At 42.6% G+C, this 19,796-nt stretch overlaps 1 protein-coding gene across 2 annotated transcripts in view; it reads left to right on the forward strand.

Annotated features, from left to right (window-relative positions):
• The window catches only part of KANK1 (KN motif and ankyrin repeat domains 1), a 130,693-nt gene that overhangs the window by 22,804 nt on the left and 88,093 nt on the right, over positions 1-19,796 (forward strand). Inside the window, exons 1-2 of one of the 2 annotated variants that reach the window (XM_032981919.2) lie at positions 1,882-1,974; positions 10,580-10,714. The gene's annotated coding sequence lies outside the window, so the exon portion shown is untranslated. Of the gene's footprint in view, positions 1-1,881; positions 1,975-10,579; positions 10,715-19,796 lie in introns of those variants that run through there. The other variant, XM_032981918.2, reaches the window with a different exon arrangement.

Here is a 19,796-nt window from a genome sequence, read left to right on the forward strand (position 1 = left end):
TTGGGAAAGCTTGTTATCAAAACGGATTCTAAATCGGAATCTTAAAACTATAGTGTTGACTTTTCCCTTCTCTTGTGTTTACTGAAAAAGCAGATACTGAAAACAACTTGAGAGATTCCTGTTCTTATAGTGACAATTAAATGATTCTGATCAGGATGTGATGCAAACTCAGGTCTTTGCTCTGTAATAGTTTCTGTGCTGAATGCACATCAGTTTTCCTCTTTTCACCACAAACCACTTTTGTTTGACTTAGAGCATTTTCATCACATAGCTCAGAGCATTTTCATCACATAGCTCAGATATTCTGAATAGATACTTTAGGTAACGCTCAAGAGTGTTGCTCTGTTATCTTTTAACTGACTGCAGATCCATCATGAGATCTCAGATGCACGTGGAAAAAAATTTCACTTGAGTTTTCACTTTCTGAATGGTCGTTGTAGCAACTCATGTTCCCTGACATATATCTTTATCCTGCATAAAGGGGAAACACAGATCTTGAAAACTGCAAAATCTGATTCACGTGTATTGAGAGATACTTTACTATATGTATCACTATGGTCTTCAAAGATTTGGGAAGTTTATAATGAAGGGGAAGAGGCAGAGGAAGCTGGGCTGCTTGAAGTACAAAACAGAATAGTTATTCTAGAATTATTCATTTGTCTCTGCTGGAACAGTGTTCCAGATACATGCATTGTCCCTACTGCATGGGGAGTTAGCTGAAATAAATACCCTCTATGCCACATCTATTTGTGGCAAGCAGCAGCAATGAAATGGGCTGAATCAAGAATGCTTGAATTGTGGAAAGGAGACTGGCAAGTTAGTTGCCCAGAACAGCAACACATGGATGATGGTATCAAAATAAGTTGAGGAGCAACTGGGATCACAGCAACTATAGACGTTGCTGCATCTCACTTGGTTACGAGTGTGGCTACGTCTTGAGTTTGAGGAATAGGGTAACTTAGTGTAACAGGAGAAGACTGTAGTTAGACACGTATGCACAGTTCTGTCTTTGGGAACAGCATTTTCTCCCTGTTAAGAAAAAAATTGCAGTTGGTGCTGTCTTCTAGCTTTAAAAAGTTCTGAAAATGTTGTGTTTTGTTAGGCTCCTGGCTGTGAATATCGGCTTGCAGTGTTTCATTGTCTTCTGGTTGTGCCACCCAAAACTCAAAAGGTGAATGCTGCGTTCCTTGAAGGGAAGAGAAGGTTACACACAGAGGGCACTCTGTACACTTGATGTGAAGGGGATGTTGTCACAAGCATAAGCAGCTGTGATGTGAGCTGTGGTTGTCGGCGCAGCTAGGAGCAAACGTGGTCTCTTCATTCCCTTGCCCCCGTTGTCCTTCCAATGGTGTTTCATCCCAACCAGCTCTCTGGATGGACTGCTGCTAAAAAGGGCCTTGGTCTGACAGAGGTTCGTGGCTGTGCTGAGGAGCCAGCAGGCACCGTACAGGTGTCAGGGTGCAGGAACAGGCGAGTGATTAGTGACAGGAGGCAGTGGGTGCCCCGGCAGGCATCCTCAGCAGTACTGCATGAAGGGGTGCAACGGGTGTGTGGGGTCAGAGAACAGAGTGACACAGTGGTGGGCAAGAAAGCTGAAAATCTCTAGTCTAGCCCACTGTTGTCTTGGCTTTCAGCTGGCAGCACTGTCATTTCGCCTTTGTAACACATGCACAGCTTAAGTCCAAAGAAAATTTCTCCTGCTCTAAAAATCTAGTTCTCTCGGGGCCTCATGAAAAATCTTCTTAATTGATGTTTTGGACGTTATCTAGGCTGGAGTGTCAGTGTGACTTTTCCATTCATATTGGTTCATGGATGAAAGAATGTGTGGCAAATACCCAGCGTAATTATGCATGTTTCTAATGTTTCAGCTTGTATAATACCGCCCACCTTCCCAGAGAGGTCAAGTTACCGTTTCAGGCATTGCAGTTCAGTGATGTACAGTGTGCTAGAGAGAAGCGGTGGACTAACAGCCCTGTAAGTTTAGTCTTTTTTTTTTTTCCTTTTTCATGAAATAGTGAAATCTGATCTACTTTGTATCACTGAGCAGGTTTCAGTGTTACAATCTAATGGACTGTTTAAAATATGTCTAAATGGGAGAGTGCTTGTGGCTTGAAGTGGTGATTTAGTTTTGAATGGCTGTACTTAATGTTGAGGAAGTATTACAGAGTGTGTATGCCTTTGTGCGTGTGTGTGTGAAATCCCTCAGTCTGTATCTCTTTCTGGTGGACAAACTGTTTGCAAACTGCTGCAACAACGCAGACAGTCCTGCACAAATCAAAGTCTGATGGGCAGAAGCCGTGGCAGGACAACAATTAAGTTGTTGATTTTTTTCATCCGCAGTGACCCTGAGTACCTGCAAGCCTTCAGACTGACATGATAAAGCAGTGTTGCAAAGCTTGCGCTGGCTTTTTCATCTGCTTTTCCACTCCATCCTCTCCCTCCCCTGCCTTCTGCTGGCTGCACTTGCAAAGGAGAGAGAGCCTGCAACTTTTCAGGCAGAATTGGCTGAGGTCACTTTGCTCTCTGACCTTCATGTTTATGGTCTGTGTGGGTAGAGGAGATTTTTGTGATTTTTATATTCTTTTGGCTGTTCGAGGGAAGCATATGCTGAAAATCACACAGTTCACATTTGTGTTTTCTCCCAATATAGTTTGAGATTAGGTTGTTAGATTGCAACCTTAATGTCCATGAACTGGAGCCTGAAAATCCGGTGTTTAATGTATATACACGTTTCTCTGTGTGTGTGTATATATATAGAGAGAGTCTACTACTGTTGTAATGGCAGTCTCCCTACATATTTTTTGGCAGAAGGCACAAGAATACTGCCATTTGTGTATGCCTTCTTTTGTGGAGTTTCTGATCTGTGCCATTGATGAATATGCTAGCCATGTTAACAATTTCGACACAGAACAATATTCTGAGCAGTGCTGCATGCCTTGTGCTTATATTCCCCTTGCTAGTCTTTCTTGTTTATTCTAGGACCAGCTACTCTTCTGCTTTATTTATGAGGGATGCAGACAAGTGTCTTAGAGTGATAGGGCTTGAAATGAAATTGGGGAAAGCTGTTCTCTTAAAAGTTAGTGGTGGGACTCTGGAGAATAATTTGGCCTTTCTGTTGAAGGCCATGTGCTTGTTTGCTTAATTTTCCTGGTCACTGAATCCCTGGAAATGCTTGTTTTTGTCTACTGCCCCTTGTCCAAAATGAATTGCCAGGTCTAGAACATGATGCTCTTGAAGTTGCAAGGACACACAGTGGTTATTCAGGATTAGTTTGCTTCACAGGAGGCAAATTCAGAACTACTTTATTTTTAGCTTTTGTGTTTAAGTCATTTGTTCGGAACACCTGATGAGACAGCTGTCCTATTTTTTTTTTCCATTTGTACAAGGGAAACAATATTGCCATGACAGTGGTCCTCAGTGATATGTGACTATGTTGACACATTAGAGGATCTTTCTCATTGTAGCCTGATGTAGCAAGAAGCATACCACCCAATAGCACTGTGCAGCTTGGGGTTCATCAATTCAATGCGTTTTCAAAGCTTTAGGCTGAAGATATGACAGAGGCTTATTCTTATCTTGGTTCAGTACCAGAAATTTGTCAGAACTATTGCAGGAGTGTGTGGTGGGCGTTGAGGGTCATTCCCAAACAGTGCTGGATTTTGGAGGCTGGTCTACCATAGCCCTTCCAAAAATCCCATCCCTTAGGAATATAAACTCTGGAATACGACTAGGGAGGTGGTGGTAAGATCTGTTTGAAAATCCCAAAGGCAGCTAGGTAACGTGCAAATGGAAAGCCCAAGCTGCAAAGCCAAGTGACCTGGTCCAAGGTTTGCCTCAGTGCCAGAGGAGGACACGAGCCCTCTTGACTTTTTTCCTGCCAAATCGAAGTTTTGGCGTGTGGCCTGTCCCCATAAGGGGAGCTTCTGCCTCTGGGCCTAGGTACAGAGATGGATATATGAGGGATATGCATTCCCTAAGATGCAGGTTCTTGGTGTGGTTCTAGAGCAAATCAACTCCTATTTCATTGCTGTTAGCTATAGCTGCATTACACCCATAAAGATATATGTAGTGATGCTTGACAGCTGGGGAATGCTTTAATTTTCAATGAGGATGGGGAAATAGCATGAAGAAAGAGTAGAGTTTTTATGGAAGTTTGCTTTTGTTACTTGAAATCTAGCAATTAAGAACTTTTGGGGTCCGTCAAGGTTATTAGTGTTGCTGAGTCACTGTTTCTGGAGATAATGGCAATCTGCTCTGTATCTTTAACTTAATTTTGAAGATTAAGATTACTTAGTGAAGTGTCTTCTGCCTTTTAAAACCTGGTAGGCTCCTTTCCCTTCTTTCCTCTGCTTGCCCAGATTGGATGGGACCAGAGGAGTAATCAAGTGGCTTTCATCAGGAGCAGCCTGTGTCCCACAGGCAGGTGGGAGGCCATCTGACCTAGGAACCAGGCAAGCAAGATAGTATTTTATAGTCCTGTTCAGTTTCATTCACCACTTTGCAAGACAAAAGAATGACCTTCGTGCCCTTTCCTAATCTTTGATCTCCTTAAGGAAGCGAGCACAGATCTATCGTGTGTTGTTGCTTTCATGATATGGTAATCTGAACAAGCAAAGGATATAACTGGATAAGGGATGTAGTACAGGATATAACTGGTGTATTGAGAAAAGTCAAATGAAGATGATCTGTAGCTGAGAGTCTTCCAGGTTACTGCTTTCAGGTAACTTCACACAAGTGCTTCAGTAGTGACACCCACTTCTCCCCTCATTCCTTGGCTAACATCAAGTATCTCAACTAAACAGGCCTTGTAAAGCCCATCCAGCTTCAGAGCCCTAGGAAGTACATTAAGTTTTTAAATCTGGGCTGAGTTTTGGCACTTAGTGTTGCAGACAGACGACACAGAATTAGATCTGCCTGCAGAAGGGGACATGTGAAAAAGAAGGGAAGAGAAGTCCCCACAATCAAAACTTGGGTGTGTTGATGACTTTACCTCCTCTTACTCTCTGGGCATGAGTACCTGTGCGTGGGTGATGAAGTCCATGAGCAGTGATTTCACTGCAGATGGGTTAAGAGAAAGCACTGGCCAGTGAATCTGTGGCAGCAGCCTCAGTTGTTGGAGTGGATATTTGTGCCATTTCTTGTCAGAAATTTGCCCACTGATGGTTAAAGCTCAGATTGCTGTCTGCTAGCTAAAAATCTCCATTGCAGCGGTGGTCGTGTCATGGTATCGTGTCCTGCCCAGCAAAGATCTCCATTCAGAAAGCCCATGGTGAACTCCACAATTTGTATAGGGAAGGTGCTGGGGAAGGGAGTTGTACATGTATCTGGCCTCTGAAGATACAGCGAATGGTGAGTCAATATCACCTGACTTGACAGCTAAAGATGTTAAGATTCAGCACACCTGTTTGTATGCCTTGCTGGGTTTTACTGTTTTGTCACAATCTTGAGCAGTTTTTGTTGGTTGGAGACAGAAGTGTTACCTAGATTGTCACTTTTTCACTTTTACTGCGTATAATTCACACTCAGCCTTTGGGTCCAAAAAAAAAAGAAAAAAAGGTTTGAAGGAGAGCGCCTTTTATTAGTTGGTCTCAAACTTACATGTGTACCAGATGTCTGTGAAAAAGTCTTACTGTTTTTGAATGTGATCAGGTAACAGATGTCTTTTATGACACCTTTTAATTTTTCATGAACCGATGTACTTTAGGTATAAGTGTGAGAACTGCTACTTTAACACCTGCTTATCAAATGCAATTTAATTTCCCTTAAATTAACAGTTATGCTTTTTACAGTGGTGTAAGAATCATCCATGCTGGACCTAAGAGGCTTTTCTGCGTGCTCGTCCACTCTGAGAGCACGAAGGGCTCAAGGAGGGATTTGATGGTGCTTATTCGATGTGGTTTCTCCCTGTCTCAGTGCCGTGCACTTTATACTAGACTAACAGTTGCCCTGTGCTTCTGTCACAAAAAGCAGCCTAGCTGTTGAAACCAGTCACCACTTTCTGACCGCTGTAGTGCGCACCCTGGGCCAAGGTGAAGCTGCCCTTTCTCACGCTGCGACCTCTGCCTGTGCAAACGGACTGAAATGTGAGAAGTCAGCCTTGCCTGCCAGGTTCTCTGTGAGCTGGTGTATCCCATTTACCGGCAACGTGAATCCCCATGCTAAAGTAACTCATGCATAAATTCATGGGGCTGTGCTTTGCAGAAGGTCTGCATTTCTTGAGGGAGGCCATAAGAACAGGGTTGTCTTGGATATGCCTCGTTTTTAGATGTGGATTGGTAGGGAGGAGGAAGAGGGGACTGGACAGGGTCTGTTCAGAGTCTGAGATTGCCTGTTGTACTCAGCAGTGAAACACTTTTCCCTGACTTTGGGTTGTTTGTGTCACATTGAATGACCCTTCTGCATCTTTCCATCCTGCGCTGTTGGGCAGGCTATGAGGCAATGTTCTGCCACAGGTTGTATTGTATGTCAGATCCTCCCCTTCCCTATTGCTCTCTGGCTGCTCAAAAAACAGTTTCTATTGAGTCAGGCACTTCAAGCTACTGCTGAATGAATTATTCCTTATGGCAGGTGTTTTAACAAGTCACAGGAAGCTCAAAGTCCATTTGCAGTACGTGAAGAGCTGGTTTCTGTACCAAGAGGTGGCATCAGGTACAGCAGATAAGCATGTTCTGGCTTTAGCCCAAAACTTGTTTTATCACCAGAAGGTTGAAAGGAAAATTGCTTTCGCAACAATTGAACTTTTTTTAATGTGCTAACAACCACATCATTATCTGCTATTTAGAACCTACTAACTGGCAAACATTTACTCTAGCACTACAGGGTCTCTCCTTGCTCTATTTTGAGACCATTTGAGAAACTAAAATGTGGGGTGAATTGCTACAGGTGAATGGCAGACTGTCACCATTACCATTACACATGGCTCCTCTGAGATGCTGTCCTGGACCTTCCCTGCTGGGGCCAAGGAGACTGTGCATGGATACACCCTCTCATGTTGTTCCTCCTAGCACTAGGATGCTCAGTAATACCAGTCAATTATTTTACTATTTGTTAAGAATTAGTGCAATGTACAACTTAGTATTGTCTGCTGTAGGTCACAGGCTTAAATAAAAAAGATCTGCATGGTAGCTTCTGAGAGGAAGCACCACCCCCATGGGGGGCTCAGCTTTGGTGTAAGACTTCTTTCATGTGAAAGAGACGCTTGGGGTGGGTAGGTGTGTGCGTGACTGAATGGCATGATACATTGGCATGGGGAGACTCCGGAGACAGCAGAGTAGTCATGTTAGCGTGGCACCCTGCCCAGATTAATTAGTGTCTCTGCAGGGTTAATTAGCATGGTGCTTTGTGCCATGCAGACATAGCTTTAGTTATTTCCTTTAGCAATTATGAGAACTTATGCTGGTGAGGTGTACCAAGACTAAATATTGCTTTTAACTACTTAAAGGCTTTTTGTCCAAAAATTTAGAATGTATTCACCACAAGATAGTGTCTTTGCTACTGGAGATGTTACCTTCAAATTCAAATTTATTTTAAAATAACATGGCCTTCCCAGCAGGAATATAACGACCCTTCTGGTGCTATGCAGTGCATCTTTAACTGACTTTGAAGTGTTTGATGCAACATCTGAGGCGTATCTCAATAAGTTATCCAGGCATGTCTTGCAGTTGAGGGGGCTGGTGTTTTTTCAGACCAGCATAAATTCCTCTTTAGATAAGTGAATCTGGCTGCTGTCTGCTGGAGGGAGGTGGTGTGTTGGAGGAGTGTGTGGGAGGAGGTGTTGAACAATATTAAAATGGAAAATGGGAGAAGATGGAATATGTGTGTTACCTGCCTGTGAAGAACTTGTCAAGCTGGAGTACGCTGTAAACTACATAGGTTCCTACGAAAAATGGTGAAACCACATCTTCAGGAATTTAATACCTGTTGCATAGCAAGCTTTTTAAATGTAAAATGTTATCAAGGTTAAAGCTTCCTGTAAAAATATCATTTTTATCAGCAAATGTGCTCCCTTAGTATATGTAATATCTCTGCTTAACTGTTTTACTGTGTTTGTTTTAATTTTTGCTTCTCTTTGCTTCTTACTTAGCACTCCGCTAATCACTGAGTCAGTTTTCTGCCTGGGAATTAATTTAGATTGCCATTTGCAAGGCAGATTAGAAGAACAATTACTTTTTGATATGAGATACATAAATCCATTTTATACAGATTAAAATGTTGCTTACAGTGTTACATATATTTTTAAATCCCCATTATACCAGAATGTTTTCTAATGTTTGTTGTTTTTGTTAATACCTTTTAGGTGTGGCTTGTTCTCTCCTTAAGGGTGTGCAGCGTATTTTTTGTTTTGGTTGGTCATGGATGTGTGGAGTCAGATGACTGTGGGTATATGTATGTTTGCTGTGATTTGTTTAGGGTAGAAAGCAAAACTGAAGCATTCTTTCCATCTGGTGTGAAAAATGTTAAGGTATGTGATAAATCTTAGCTCCTGAAGCATTTCTGACTTTTATTCAGTCCCCTGAGAAATAGGAGCAACTCCCACAAAGCTGTCACTACTTCTTGGACGTCAAGCCTTGTCCTAGTCTTGGCCTTTGGTGTTGCACAGTTACTGTGCTTTCAAACTGATCTGGATGAGGTGTGGGCATAAACACTCGATTCAGCCAAATTACACAAGTACCTGGTACAGAGTTTATGCTAGCTGTGGTACAAGGTGCACAGGTGACATCTGTTGGAGCAAAATTAACCCATGAGAAATAATTGAATGATCTTGACACCATGTCGTGGTGTGCTGGCTGTGGTAGTAGGAGTTTGAAAGTCAGTTTTGTTGTGTCCTTGAGCAGGAGGTTATACAGAAATACAACTGTGTTATTTCCACATATATAGCTCCAAGGATATAATTTGTTTTCTGTCATCTCAAGATTCCTAATGCATTACAGTTTTTAATCTTATGTAAATGGAGATACTTGTAATCATCTTGGAATGCTCTCGCATTGAAATGTAAGAAAAGCATTTTTAGGGTATCATAAATAGCTAACATGCAGTGTAAAGAAGCTCATGTTTTATATAAATAACTGAAAGTATAACTAAATGTATTTGGGAAGTGTTAGAGGGAGGGAGAAATTGACTCTCATTTCTTGGCATAACTTGAGAGCACTGAATACTATTTTAAAGCTCACCTAAGTGTGGGGTTTTGGATTTCTCGTTTTGTAGCAGATGTTACATTTATGGTTTATCTTTCCAGAGTGTAAAGTCTCCAATTTAACCCCCCCTCCCCATCTCCCACAGACAGACCCTTTTAATTGCCCTTCAAATGCTACTTGTTATTTTAGTTTGTGAAGGTAGTTAACCCTTAGGAGGCTGTTTTAGGGATTTCTAAACAGTGTAGGATTAGAACAATATATATACATAGAGAATTGGTTGGTTATATGCTTTCAGTGCCAGTTTATTTATTAATTCTTACCTGGGATGCTTCCTTTGTACTCATCTGTAGTTTTACTGACTGGAATTGTCACCATGTATTTTCATACCAAACCTGTAGGGAAGTACTTAATTTAAAACGTGGATAAGAAGTGTCTTTTCCCCAAAAATAATCTTCAAAACTCTCTTGACTAACCGTGCTAGATATAGATAAATTGTTCTGCTGTCCCATCCCTCCATAGCTGTCAGGTGTCCTAGCAGCACTGTTGTGCAGCTATTCAACATCAGCACAGTGTCGAGGTGCAGCTGACTTGAACTGTACCTGCGAGTGGCTGTGAGGCAGGACGCCTCTGTGTGAGGAATGCTGTCTCTGTGTGTGTGCCTGTGGTTTTGGGAAGTTTGCTTGTTTGGGGGGATTAGACATGCCAAGTGAGTTAGAACTGAAAAGCAAGTGTATAAACCTTAGTGACAGAACATCTTTGCTGAATTGCTGTGGAGGAGAGAGCTGTTTTTTGTGCAGTAGTGGTGGAAGCATGAATTTAGCTGCAGTTGCACTGTCTTGACTCAGTAAGGCTTGAAAGTATGAATGAGTCCTTGCAAGATGAGAATTTTTTAAAAAGCCTATTCAGGGAAATGAGACAAAAAAATCTATAGGTGTCTCCCCTTTTACTGCAGTCTCTAAAGTACTTCCATGTGTCTTTCATGAACACCAACATTCTGGCTTATATAGCGCTTGCTAACTTAGCTTGCACAGGCTTCTGCTGCATTTCCCAGTTCCAGCTAGTACCAGGTTACCTTTCCTTAAACACATAGTGTTGTGTTTCTGTAACTGGCATGGCTGGTGTATCCTGACATGCCTGGAGCTTTGTTCCTGTGCATTCACACATACTGTTGTTTGAACAAAGAGGATTTAAATTGGGAAGGCAGTGCAGAGTGACCTAGCTATTGCAAGATGCATGCTTTCTTTCCAGGATGCTGTAACCAAAATATTGCTTGTGCGATTCACCTTGGAAGCAAAAAATGACTTGGCCTTTTATATTAGTGATTGTTGGTAATTTCATTATTGTGTAGCAGCAAGCCTCTACCAGGCATCAGCAGTTTTAAGCATGTGATATATTACCCAACATGTAGAATGACTAATTGGTGTTTTTCATTTCTCTTCTTGTAGGATGACTCTGAGGTTCCTGAATATGCTGTCAAATGCTGAAGCATTGAACTAGCTGAATCTTCTGCATTATTTCTTATGTTTAAAAGGGCCTAAAGGAAGAGCAGAGAACTGGCACTTCTGTTACGATATTTTAAGGTAAGATGTGACTTTTTTTTGTTGGGGTCAGAGGGAAGAGGGTAGACATGGTCCCACAGACTGTCCCAGCCCCACCTGCTGTTCTGTAATAAACCATACTAACATGAAGTCTTGGGCTGGACTCAACTATCGGTATTTGTTAGTTATGAGTAAATTCAGTGACTTCAGTGAGGTAAAAACTGGTGCATTGCAGAAACAACTTGGTTTCTTTTCCTGAATTACCATTCTACACTCTTAAGTGCTTGTATACCTCTCCATTAGAATGCCTTAGTCCTTCATCTATATGTTAATAATGTTTTAATAGTAAAAGGATTTAGTCTTCAGTCCCTATGGGATGTCAGGCTGAGACAAATTCTTCACCAGGAAAAATACAGGTAAGAAGCTAAAAGCAACTGTAGCTGGAAAAGTGACCAGGCTGCTTTGACTAGACCTGCTGCTGTCTTTAAATAATTACACATCTTTTGGATTCGTAGCTAGATTGTCCACTGCACTGTAGTGCTGCTGCTGCTTTTTCCCAGCAGTGCAGCAGACCTGCCACAGACTGGACCAACGGAGTGTATGCTTTTGCAGTGCCCTACACAGCATGGTCTTCTCTTGCTGAAGAGTCATTTCAGTGACCAGGGACTGGGTGAGATGTTGCTGTGCAAAGGTACAAAAGGTACAAATCGGGTTAAGAACAACACCAAAGGGAGGACCTGAATTAAATGTGTAATAAAAGAAATCCAGATGAGTAGTCCATGTGTAAAGATTCTCTCTGCTGACCCCTGGATTCCCTCAGGTTTGACAGATGCTCTTGGAAGTGGCATCTGGCTCTTGTTTTTATTTACTTTTGGTGACGGTCACTGCTCACCTCATGCACTGCAACATGCTGCAGGTTCAGTAGAGCGATAAGGCACACCTAAAACTGAACTCACCTCTTGAAGAGCAAAGATTTAGTCTCTTGGCCATTATGACTACTTGGGATAGCTCACTGCAGATTAACTCTTGTCCTGGGCTGCTTTCACCGCTTTAATCAAAGAGAAACCAAGCAGTGCGGTACAGTTTGGCTTTTGAGTATGAAGTAAATCTTTTGCTTACAGATGTGGCCTTGGATTGCTGACAGGTGTTGGGACAGATAGAGGGCTATTGAATCTAGTGATCCCAAAGATGGTGGGGCACCAGCTTTTTTTCCCAGACTCTGAAACTCAGTAAGTGTGGAAGAGCAGATCTCCCTTTTTTTATTACTCTCTGAACTTGCAATTTTGATGGGGGGAGGGGAGCGGGTTGTGTGTGTGTACGTGCATGCACCCAGACTCCACTGACTCTCCCTTTGGCTTTCTTGTGCAAAACTCAGTTCAGAGAGGGGGCAGAGGGTGCTGCAATGCACCTGTGGCAAGCTGCCGTAACTGGGAAGCCTACCTGCACTTCCCGTGCAGACCTCATGCCAGCACGTTTCAAATGAGCCCGGGTTCTTGCTCAAGGAGTGGTGCCTGTCCCTCCCTGCAGAATGCTGTTCTTCACTTGGGTGTACTGGGGCTTTTGCTCTTCTAGAGCTCCTTCCTTTCATTGGGAAAAGCATTTGTAGTTGAATTTTGTCTTTTCTGGCAGCAAAGAAGTGCTTTGAACAGGAGGTGGGGGAAAGCAGCCACGACTGCTTATGGGCCCCGAGGCAGGGCTGTAGCTGGCAGGGAGGAGAAACGCTTAGAAAAGGCTAAATAAGGAAACTTATTATCACTGTAACTAGGCTTGTCCCAGTTCCTGTGTGGCTCTGTGCCACAGCCATGTCCCGGCTGTAGAAGTGTGCACCCTCAGCCAAGCATGGGCTTCTGAGCGGAGGAAACGTGGATAGGTGCACAGAGGGACCCTCAGGTTGCCCTTGCAGGTCCCCAGGCCTGGCTGCCCAGTACACTGTGGCAGGTGCCAGTGAACTAGTGCAGTCACAGCCTGGATGTACAGTGGCATGCGTGAGTGGCCATGCAAGGTATGGGGTGGGAGAAGGGGGGAGGAGGGTGTAAGGAAACACATGCAGACAGAGGGGATGATTATGATTGCAGAAAGGCTGGAAAACCAGAGCATAGTTGTATCTGTTACCAGGGAGCCAAAGTAGTGATTCTTGCTGGCTGCTGGGTGGCTCTTCAGAAAGCACAAGAGCACCATTTACAGCTAAGAAATGGACCATAAGCTCAGCTCCTGTGTCAGCTCTCATCACATGGCTGTGGCTATGGAGAGAGCAGGATGAAGAGATGGGCTTCTCAGATGCTCTAAATTGAAGTCCTCCTATATACATGCGTATCTTTGCATAGCCTTACACCGAGTGGCATAGCAAACTCTGGCTGTACATTTGAGTAGTGCTGGGCTGTAACTTGGTGTTGCAGAGGATACGAAAGTATTACTGGCAATAGCTGTCACTACACACAGTAGAGAGGTACTGCAAATTAAACCTCTATACACTAGGGCCACTAATCTAGCAGGTATTCAGAGAAGTGGGCTCAGTTTCTCTCCATAAAATACAGTGTGTGATTGTGTGTGCTCATGATTGCATATAACACAATAGCATTCCATTGTGCTCAAGTGTCATGGTTTGAGCTCAGAGAGCAACTGAGCATCACACAGCTGCTCACTTCCCCCTGCCCACCCAGTGCTGAGAAGGGGAAAATAAGCCAAGGCTTGGGATTCGAGATAAGACATGGAGGGATAAATCACCCATTATGGTCACAAGCAAAAGGCAGGCTCATTAGGGGAAGGAAAAAAGAACATAAATTTATTATAGGCACTAATAACAACAACACTTAACAATCAGAGTAGGACAGTGAGAAGCATTACCACGTATTGAAACACCTTCCCCCCACCCCTCCCTTCTTCCTGGGCTCAGCTCTGCTCCCAGTATCTCTACCTCCTCCCCACAACGGGCAGGGAATTGGGGGGTGCAGTCAGTGCTGCTTCTTCTTCCATGTCAGGGAGAGGGGAACTTCTGGAACTTCTTCCCCCTGCTCCAGCATGGTCCCTTCTCACAAGACAGTCCTCCACAACTTTTCTCCAACTGGAGTCCTTCCCACAGGCTGCAGCCCTTCCTGAGCTGCTCTGGCATGGGACACCCCTGCAAGCTGCAATCCTCCCCGCGCTGAACTACAACAGCGGGGGCTGCTTCTTCCTGTAGGGTCCCAGCTGCCTTTGGGCACAGCCACCTTAATCTGCTCTGTGAGACCTCTCACAGGCTGTTTATCACTGTCTGCTCCACCACAGACCTCCATGGGTGGTAGCGGGGGCTGCCCCACTGTCTCACCACAGGATATGGGGTGGGGTGGGAGGGGTGGGGTGTGTGTCTCTGCTCCGGCACACCTCCCCCCTCCTTTCTTCCTCTGTTCATCCACTGACCCTGGTGTTCATGCTGATGTCGCAACTCCTCCTCACAAGTCCAACTCCTCCTCCCAGATCCCTTCTTAAATCCATTATCGCAGAGGTGCTGCCAATTGGCTCAGCCTTGGTGCAGAGCTGGGGCCAACTTGGAGCCAGGGGAGCTTCGAGAGGCTTCTCACAGGGGCCACCACTGTAGCCCCCTCCCCTGCTACCCAAAAATCACAACACTCACTCAAACTCAAGGCATCAAGGCATGCCATTTTGCATTTGTACAGATAACTGCTACTTTGAAATGCCAGCATAACCACCTCAGTGCTTTTTGCCTATGAGTTACGAAGCCAGCATCCAACTGGAGTGAAACACTCCATGGAGAGGGCCCGAGAACATTTTTGTATGTCTTTGAACTTCACCAAATGTGACCCCTGTGCAGGTCATTAAAGCAGTGCACTTCTAATTGGATCACAGACTTTGGCAATGTGAGATGAGTAACAGCCTTACTAAAATTAATTTAAATTTATAGAGCCAAAGTTGCTTTGGTAGAGTTGTCTGGGATTTCTCAAGGCTGTTTCCTTGTAGCCTTGATTTAGCCAAGGATTTTACTGCAGTCTTAGACTTCAGCAGTTTCACTTTTCACAGCAGAAACTCAAGCTATTAAATGGAAAAAGACTCCAGCCAACACTCTGAAGAAAACCTTGCACTTCTGGCAGATTAAAATACAAATACCCAGCAGTTCTTTTCCCTAACTAAGTCTTAAGCTGTAGGTTTTTTGAACTTCTGCTTATCCTAAAAATCTTAAAGATTTTATAAAGAGCATGACTAGATTTCAGTTCAACTTCATCTGGGATAGCTTCTGCCTGTAGGACAGAGCAGACAGATTCTGCTTTCACAGGGGTGAAGCAGCTTCACCAAAGGCTGGTGGTTGGTTGCCCTAGCACAGCAGTGTAGTGAGAAGATATAGTTAAGTGTGGCTCTTCACTTTCTGAATTTTCTGGGCTTATTGGAGCAGTTTGATCAGTTTTACACACTGATTAGTTGGCTTCAGAGGTCCATGAAATACTTGCACCTGCAAAGGGGATCAGATTTTTGAGAAAGCATGCTTATTGTAAGCGAAGTTAAGCTTTACTATACTGCAGTATACACCTTTACTAGAAAATTAAAGGTGCCTGCAAATCCATGTACCACTGATCAGAGTTGGTTTGTTTTTTTTTTTTCTTCACATTTGCACAATAAATGCAGTCATTTTTTTTTATTTGGCCAGATATTTCCACTTGACCAACTTACAACAGATGTGGCTTAGGACTTGTCTCTTGTATCCTTCCTGCTCTTAGTTGTGCTCGTGCTTAAGTATGCCACAAAGCCATCAAGCTGCCTGGCCATACTGTGTTACAACCTCCACCTTCCCACATTGTACGAAAGTAGTTTTTCCAGGCATGGATGTCATCTTGGCATGCCAGTTGCTAGAGAAACCTGGAGGATCCTGCCTGGAGTGATGCTCTGGTTGTACAAAGGCTGTCACAAACCTCATATTTACCAATATTTTTTTTTAGAGGGAAGCTAGGCAGTGTGACTTTGTAAAAGAAACAGCAGTAGAAGATGCAACGTGACCCAAACCCACCTCCTGGTGGTGCTGCCATCCACGTTGTGGCTGGTTATACCCAAAACCAAGCTCGGGGAGGGCCAAGTGTCCACCAGCCACTGCTGGAGCAGATCCTGGGTAAAACTGTGGGATGTGCAGACTTGGCATCTTCATCCATTTGCTGCTGGTGGCCAGCTTGCGCACACCAAGTTCCTTGATGCTTTCTTGTGTTTCAGGCACTGAAGTGCTGGGACTGCTGTGGTAGGAAGAGGTGGGACTAACCAAAAGCAGCCAGCGTGTGGCACACCATCTCTTGGTTCATATGGCCTGCAGAGGGGCTGCAACCTCTCGCTTGTTTACTGGTGCCATAAATGTTGCTGAGGTGATTTCAGTACGATAACTAGTTCTTTATCTTGATGAAAGTCATGTGTGTGCTTTTCTGATTTATATGACTTGTGAAGGATTAAAAAATAAGTCTATTCATCTTTGGTGCTACCTAAATGTAAACAAAACCCGTCAAAACCATCTTTGGTTTTTAGCTCTTTTGCTGGCAGAACCTGACCAGTTCAGCACCTCTCAGGATTTTCTGAGACTGACAATCAATCTCTAGTATAGCAAATAAATTCTCTTGCTTCATTTTTTAATCTTAATAAAACCAGGCATTTGAGTTGTTGTATATACTTTTTTTTTCCCCATTTTTGCTATTTCTCTGCATGTAAGGCACAAGAGTAACTCATCTCTCCTTCTGCTAAATGTACTTTTACTTTTTCAAAGGATCTGCTTTGTCCACTAGGAACTGTGGCTCAGCATGCTAATAAAACTCACTTTATGCCTTTAAAATGTTTATTCAAAGTGGCCTGGCTGGCTTACAGTAGCTGTGTGGGTGGACTGTCCTTGAATTTTGTAGACTTAATTTAGTACTACACAATACCCAGTGATGGAAAACAGCTATAAATTGTCTGTGCGCAGCCATGCATTATTGATAAAGCTCCACAATTTCTTTATTTGATGTTGTTAGTGCAACAGCTGGTTGATTTGTTTAGACTTTTTTTCCCCTATTGGCAGTAAAATACCTCTTCATTTTGAACTCTGAATTTCCTCCTGAATTTTGATTTGTGTGGGGGTGAAAGCTTGCTTTTTCTCCAGTGCTACTAAATCTAATGAAATGTTTCCACAGAGTGGAAACAAGATTCATTTCTGGGACAGCTAAGCAAACAGTAAGTTTGACTGTATAAGCAGTAAGTTTGACTGTATGCAAAAGGCAGGACTTTTTTAATTGTCACAAGTATTCAGAAATGGAAAATGGAGTATAAAGTGTCATAGTAGATTTAGGAAAAAAAATCCTTTAATATACATGATTTGGCACATGCTTAGAGAAAATGCTTTACAGTGAGTTAGGTGTGCTTTGTAATTTCAGCGTTCCTTCAAAGTTTATGAAAAATCTCAACAGTCTTAAATTTGTCATTTTTTTTTTCCTGTTGACACTTATGATGAGTAGAGAGTCTACTGAATATAATTTGCATATAAAACTGTGCTGTAAACTAAACAGTTCTTTCCCTGTAGTTGAACAAAGGTACAAAGAGCTGCTCAACACACTGGAAATTAATAAATAAAACTTGCCAGCAAAACTATCAGATGCTTAGTCTTCCCAACAAATGTTCAACACTGAAACTTCTTTTTAAGCTATAATTTCTGGAATGGTAGCTTCCCACAAGTTGTTATTCTAATACGGCAGAGGGAATGTACAATTTGTGGCAAGCAAATATTATATTTGAGTATGGAATTGTTTATTTGCCTCTTGTGTGGGTGCATATATATAGCCGTTTGTAAAGGTGTTAGGGTAGAGAGAACTATGAATATCATTGATCTTCACGGGCTATACTGATGTTTATAATGGTTACCTCTATTCCATGGAGAATTGCTGTGTGTTAGTTTAGCTTTCCATATATTTGCAACCTTTTAAGGTAAGAAGTCATTATGTAATGAAGTAATTAAACTGGTTGTTTAGTTTCAATCGGGAGGCAGGAGAAACTAACGGGGAAAGAACTAACATGATTGACAGAGCCTTGTTGGAGATTTACACTGAGAATAACTCATTCTTCAAAACTTTTTCATTTTCTGATGGAAATTGTGGGGTAAATCAAATACAGTGGCTATGAATGATTAAAATGCATAAGTTATGAATTCTTACTGACTTTGTAAATCTCTAACACCTTCACTGCTAATATAAAATCATTTATCTTAAAGGGGTCTTGGGGCTGTGAGGAGTTAAATTAAAGCTTCAGCATCTTAAAGAAGACTATTTTGATATTTAAGAACATGAATTTTGGGGCTTGCTTGATGCACAGAATGCTCCTGTATAAGGGGAATGAGGGGTTCTCCGTGGGTCATCCGTTAGGTCTGTGATAATACGCTTGATTAGTCAAAGTGGCAAATTTTCCAGTAGTCTGAATGTTTATGCAATTCTGATGTAATGCAGGCAACTAAAAATTCTGTGCTGGTTGAATAAGATGCCTTTGATCTGATCTTACAGAAAATACAAACAATTGGACACTGACGTGTCTGTGATTTTGATTTTGGAGTAAGTGTGCAGCTGTTTGTGTTTTCATACAGAAAGACAGACTTCAGCCATATTACTATAGTTCTGTCTTTGTTACAACCTGCTACTCAGATGGTTTTGGAGTTATGAGAGTGTGTGTGTGTAAATTTTTCTGAAACAAGTATACTTCAGTAGTGAAACACAATTTTTGAAAATTCCTCTTTGTTGATGTTTTTCTAAAAGAAAGTTTTTCACTGGCATTGGTGGCTATTGTAAAGAAGAACTGTAAAATAAGGAAGCATCACAAAGTACAGTGGGAATGGGTGCTCCTCCAAAGACATGCACGGATGAAGGTACTCTGATCTTTTCACTCACCTCTGTGAAAGTCAATCAGAAGTAGTCTAACTAACACGAAAGGGCTTTAATACATTTTGACATTTCTTAATTTCTTTATACTAACAAAATATGCCTTAGTCCAGAAAGGTCATGTGACTTTAGGAAAATTAGATTAGAAATCTGCTATGCAAATGACCTGAGTTTTGCTTGCTACCATCCCAAATTCTTTACCCTTGTGAAAGCAATTGTGGATGAGGCCCTGAGAGTGGGATGGATGAGGTGGTAAGAAATCAGTGTCACATGGCTGATTGCTGCAGGCCATGCTCAAAATACAGGGCCAGCTGCAGCAAAATCTTTTTCCTATCCCCTTTAAGTATGGCTTTTTAAAATTATAAGGAAAATAAATGGAACAAAATTAGTGTTTGATTGTAATCCCATACAGCTGGTGCAGGTGTTGCAGGAATGTCATAATGAAAAAGGACTTGAAAGTAGTTGATTTAAAAAAGATAAAATAAAATTTTAGTTTCCCCAAGGGGAAACACAGAGGGACTTTTCCTATCAGTCAGTATAAATGCTGAGTGGTAGGGGAGCAGTGAGGCAAGTGGGCTTGGCTTATGTACAAAAGTTATCTGACAGCCTTCCATTACTTTCCAGTTCCTTTTCAACTACATCAAAATACATGATGCTAAATTTTTTTTTCTTCTAGTGTATCAATTAAGATGTGTCTGTGGGGGATACCCTTCAATTCTTTTTTAAAAGTACTGACTAAAATATTCTCTTTTTGAAAGCATGGGGCAGGAGGGTAAAACGTGTGTGGTCACATCCATCCCCTCCCAGGTGTAACGTCAAGTGCTTTTGTCTGTGACAAGATGCAGCATGCCCTATTGTAAGGGAAGGAAAACTCACCTTCTTTCTATCTTCCCTTCTCTTGGTACAAAAAGATGTATAAAACTTGTTTGGGTGGGACAAACCTCAGCAGCCTCTTCCAGGTTTGAGCTGTGCCACAGAACCTGTGTTGTTTATAAAGCAGATGCCTTGTGCCCCAATTACCTCACCGTTGAAATCTACAGCCCATTGCCACGCAGCCAGGCGAAGCCTTGGGTGGGATTAGTGCTTCCTGCAGAACAGAGTTCAGCCCACCTGCAGTACTAACACTGGTTCTGCCAACTGGGTTGCAGGACATGCTCATCCTGTGCCACACAGGTACATCATCATGGACAAAATCTCTTTTCTTTCCCCTTTTGTTGTTACACAATATCGCCCACCACTAATTTGAAAAAGATGGGGAGTTGGTG

Source organism: Tyto alba, unplaced genomic scaffold, assembly GCF_018691265.1.
Source record: "Tyto alba isolate M040663 unplaced genomic scaffold, T.alba_DEE_v4.0 Super-Scaffold_42, whole genome shotgun sequence".
Classification (NCBI taxonomy): domain Eukaryota; kingdom Metazoa; phylum Chordata; class Aves; order Strigiformes; family Tytonidae; genus Tyto; species Tyto alba.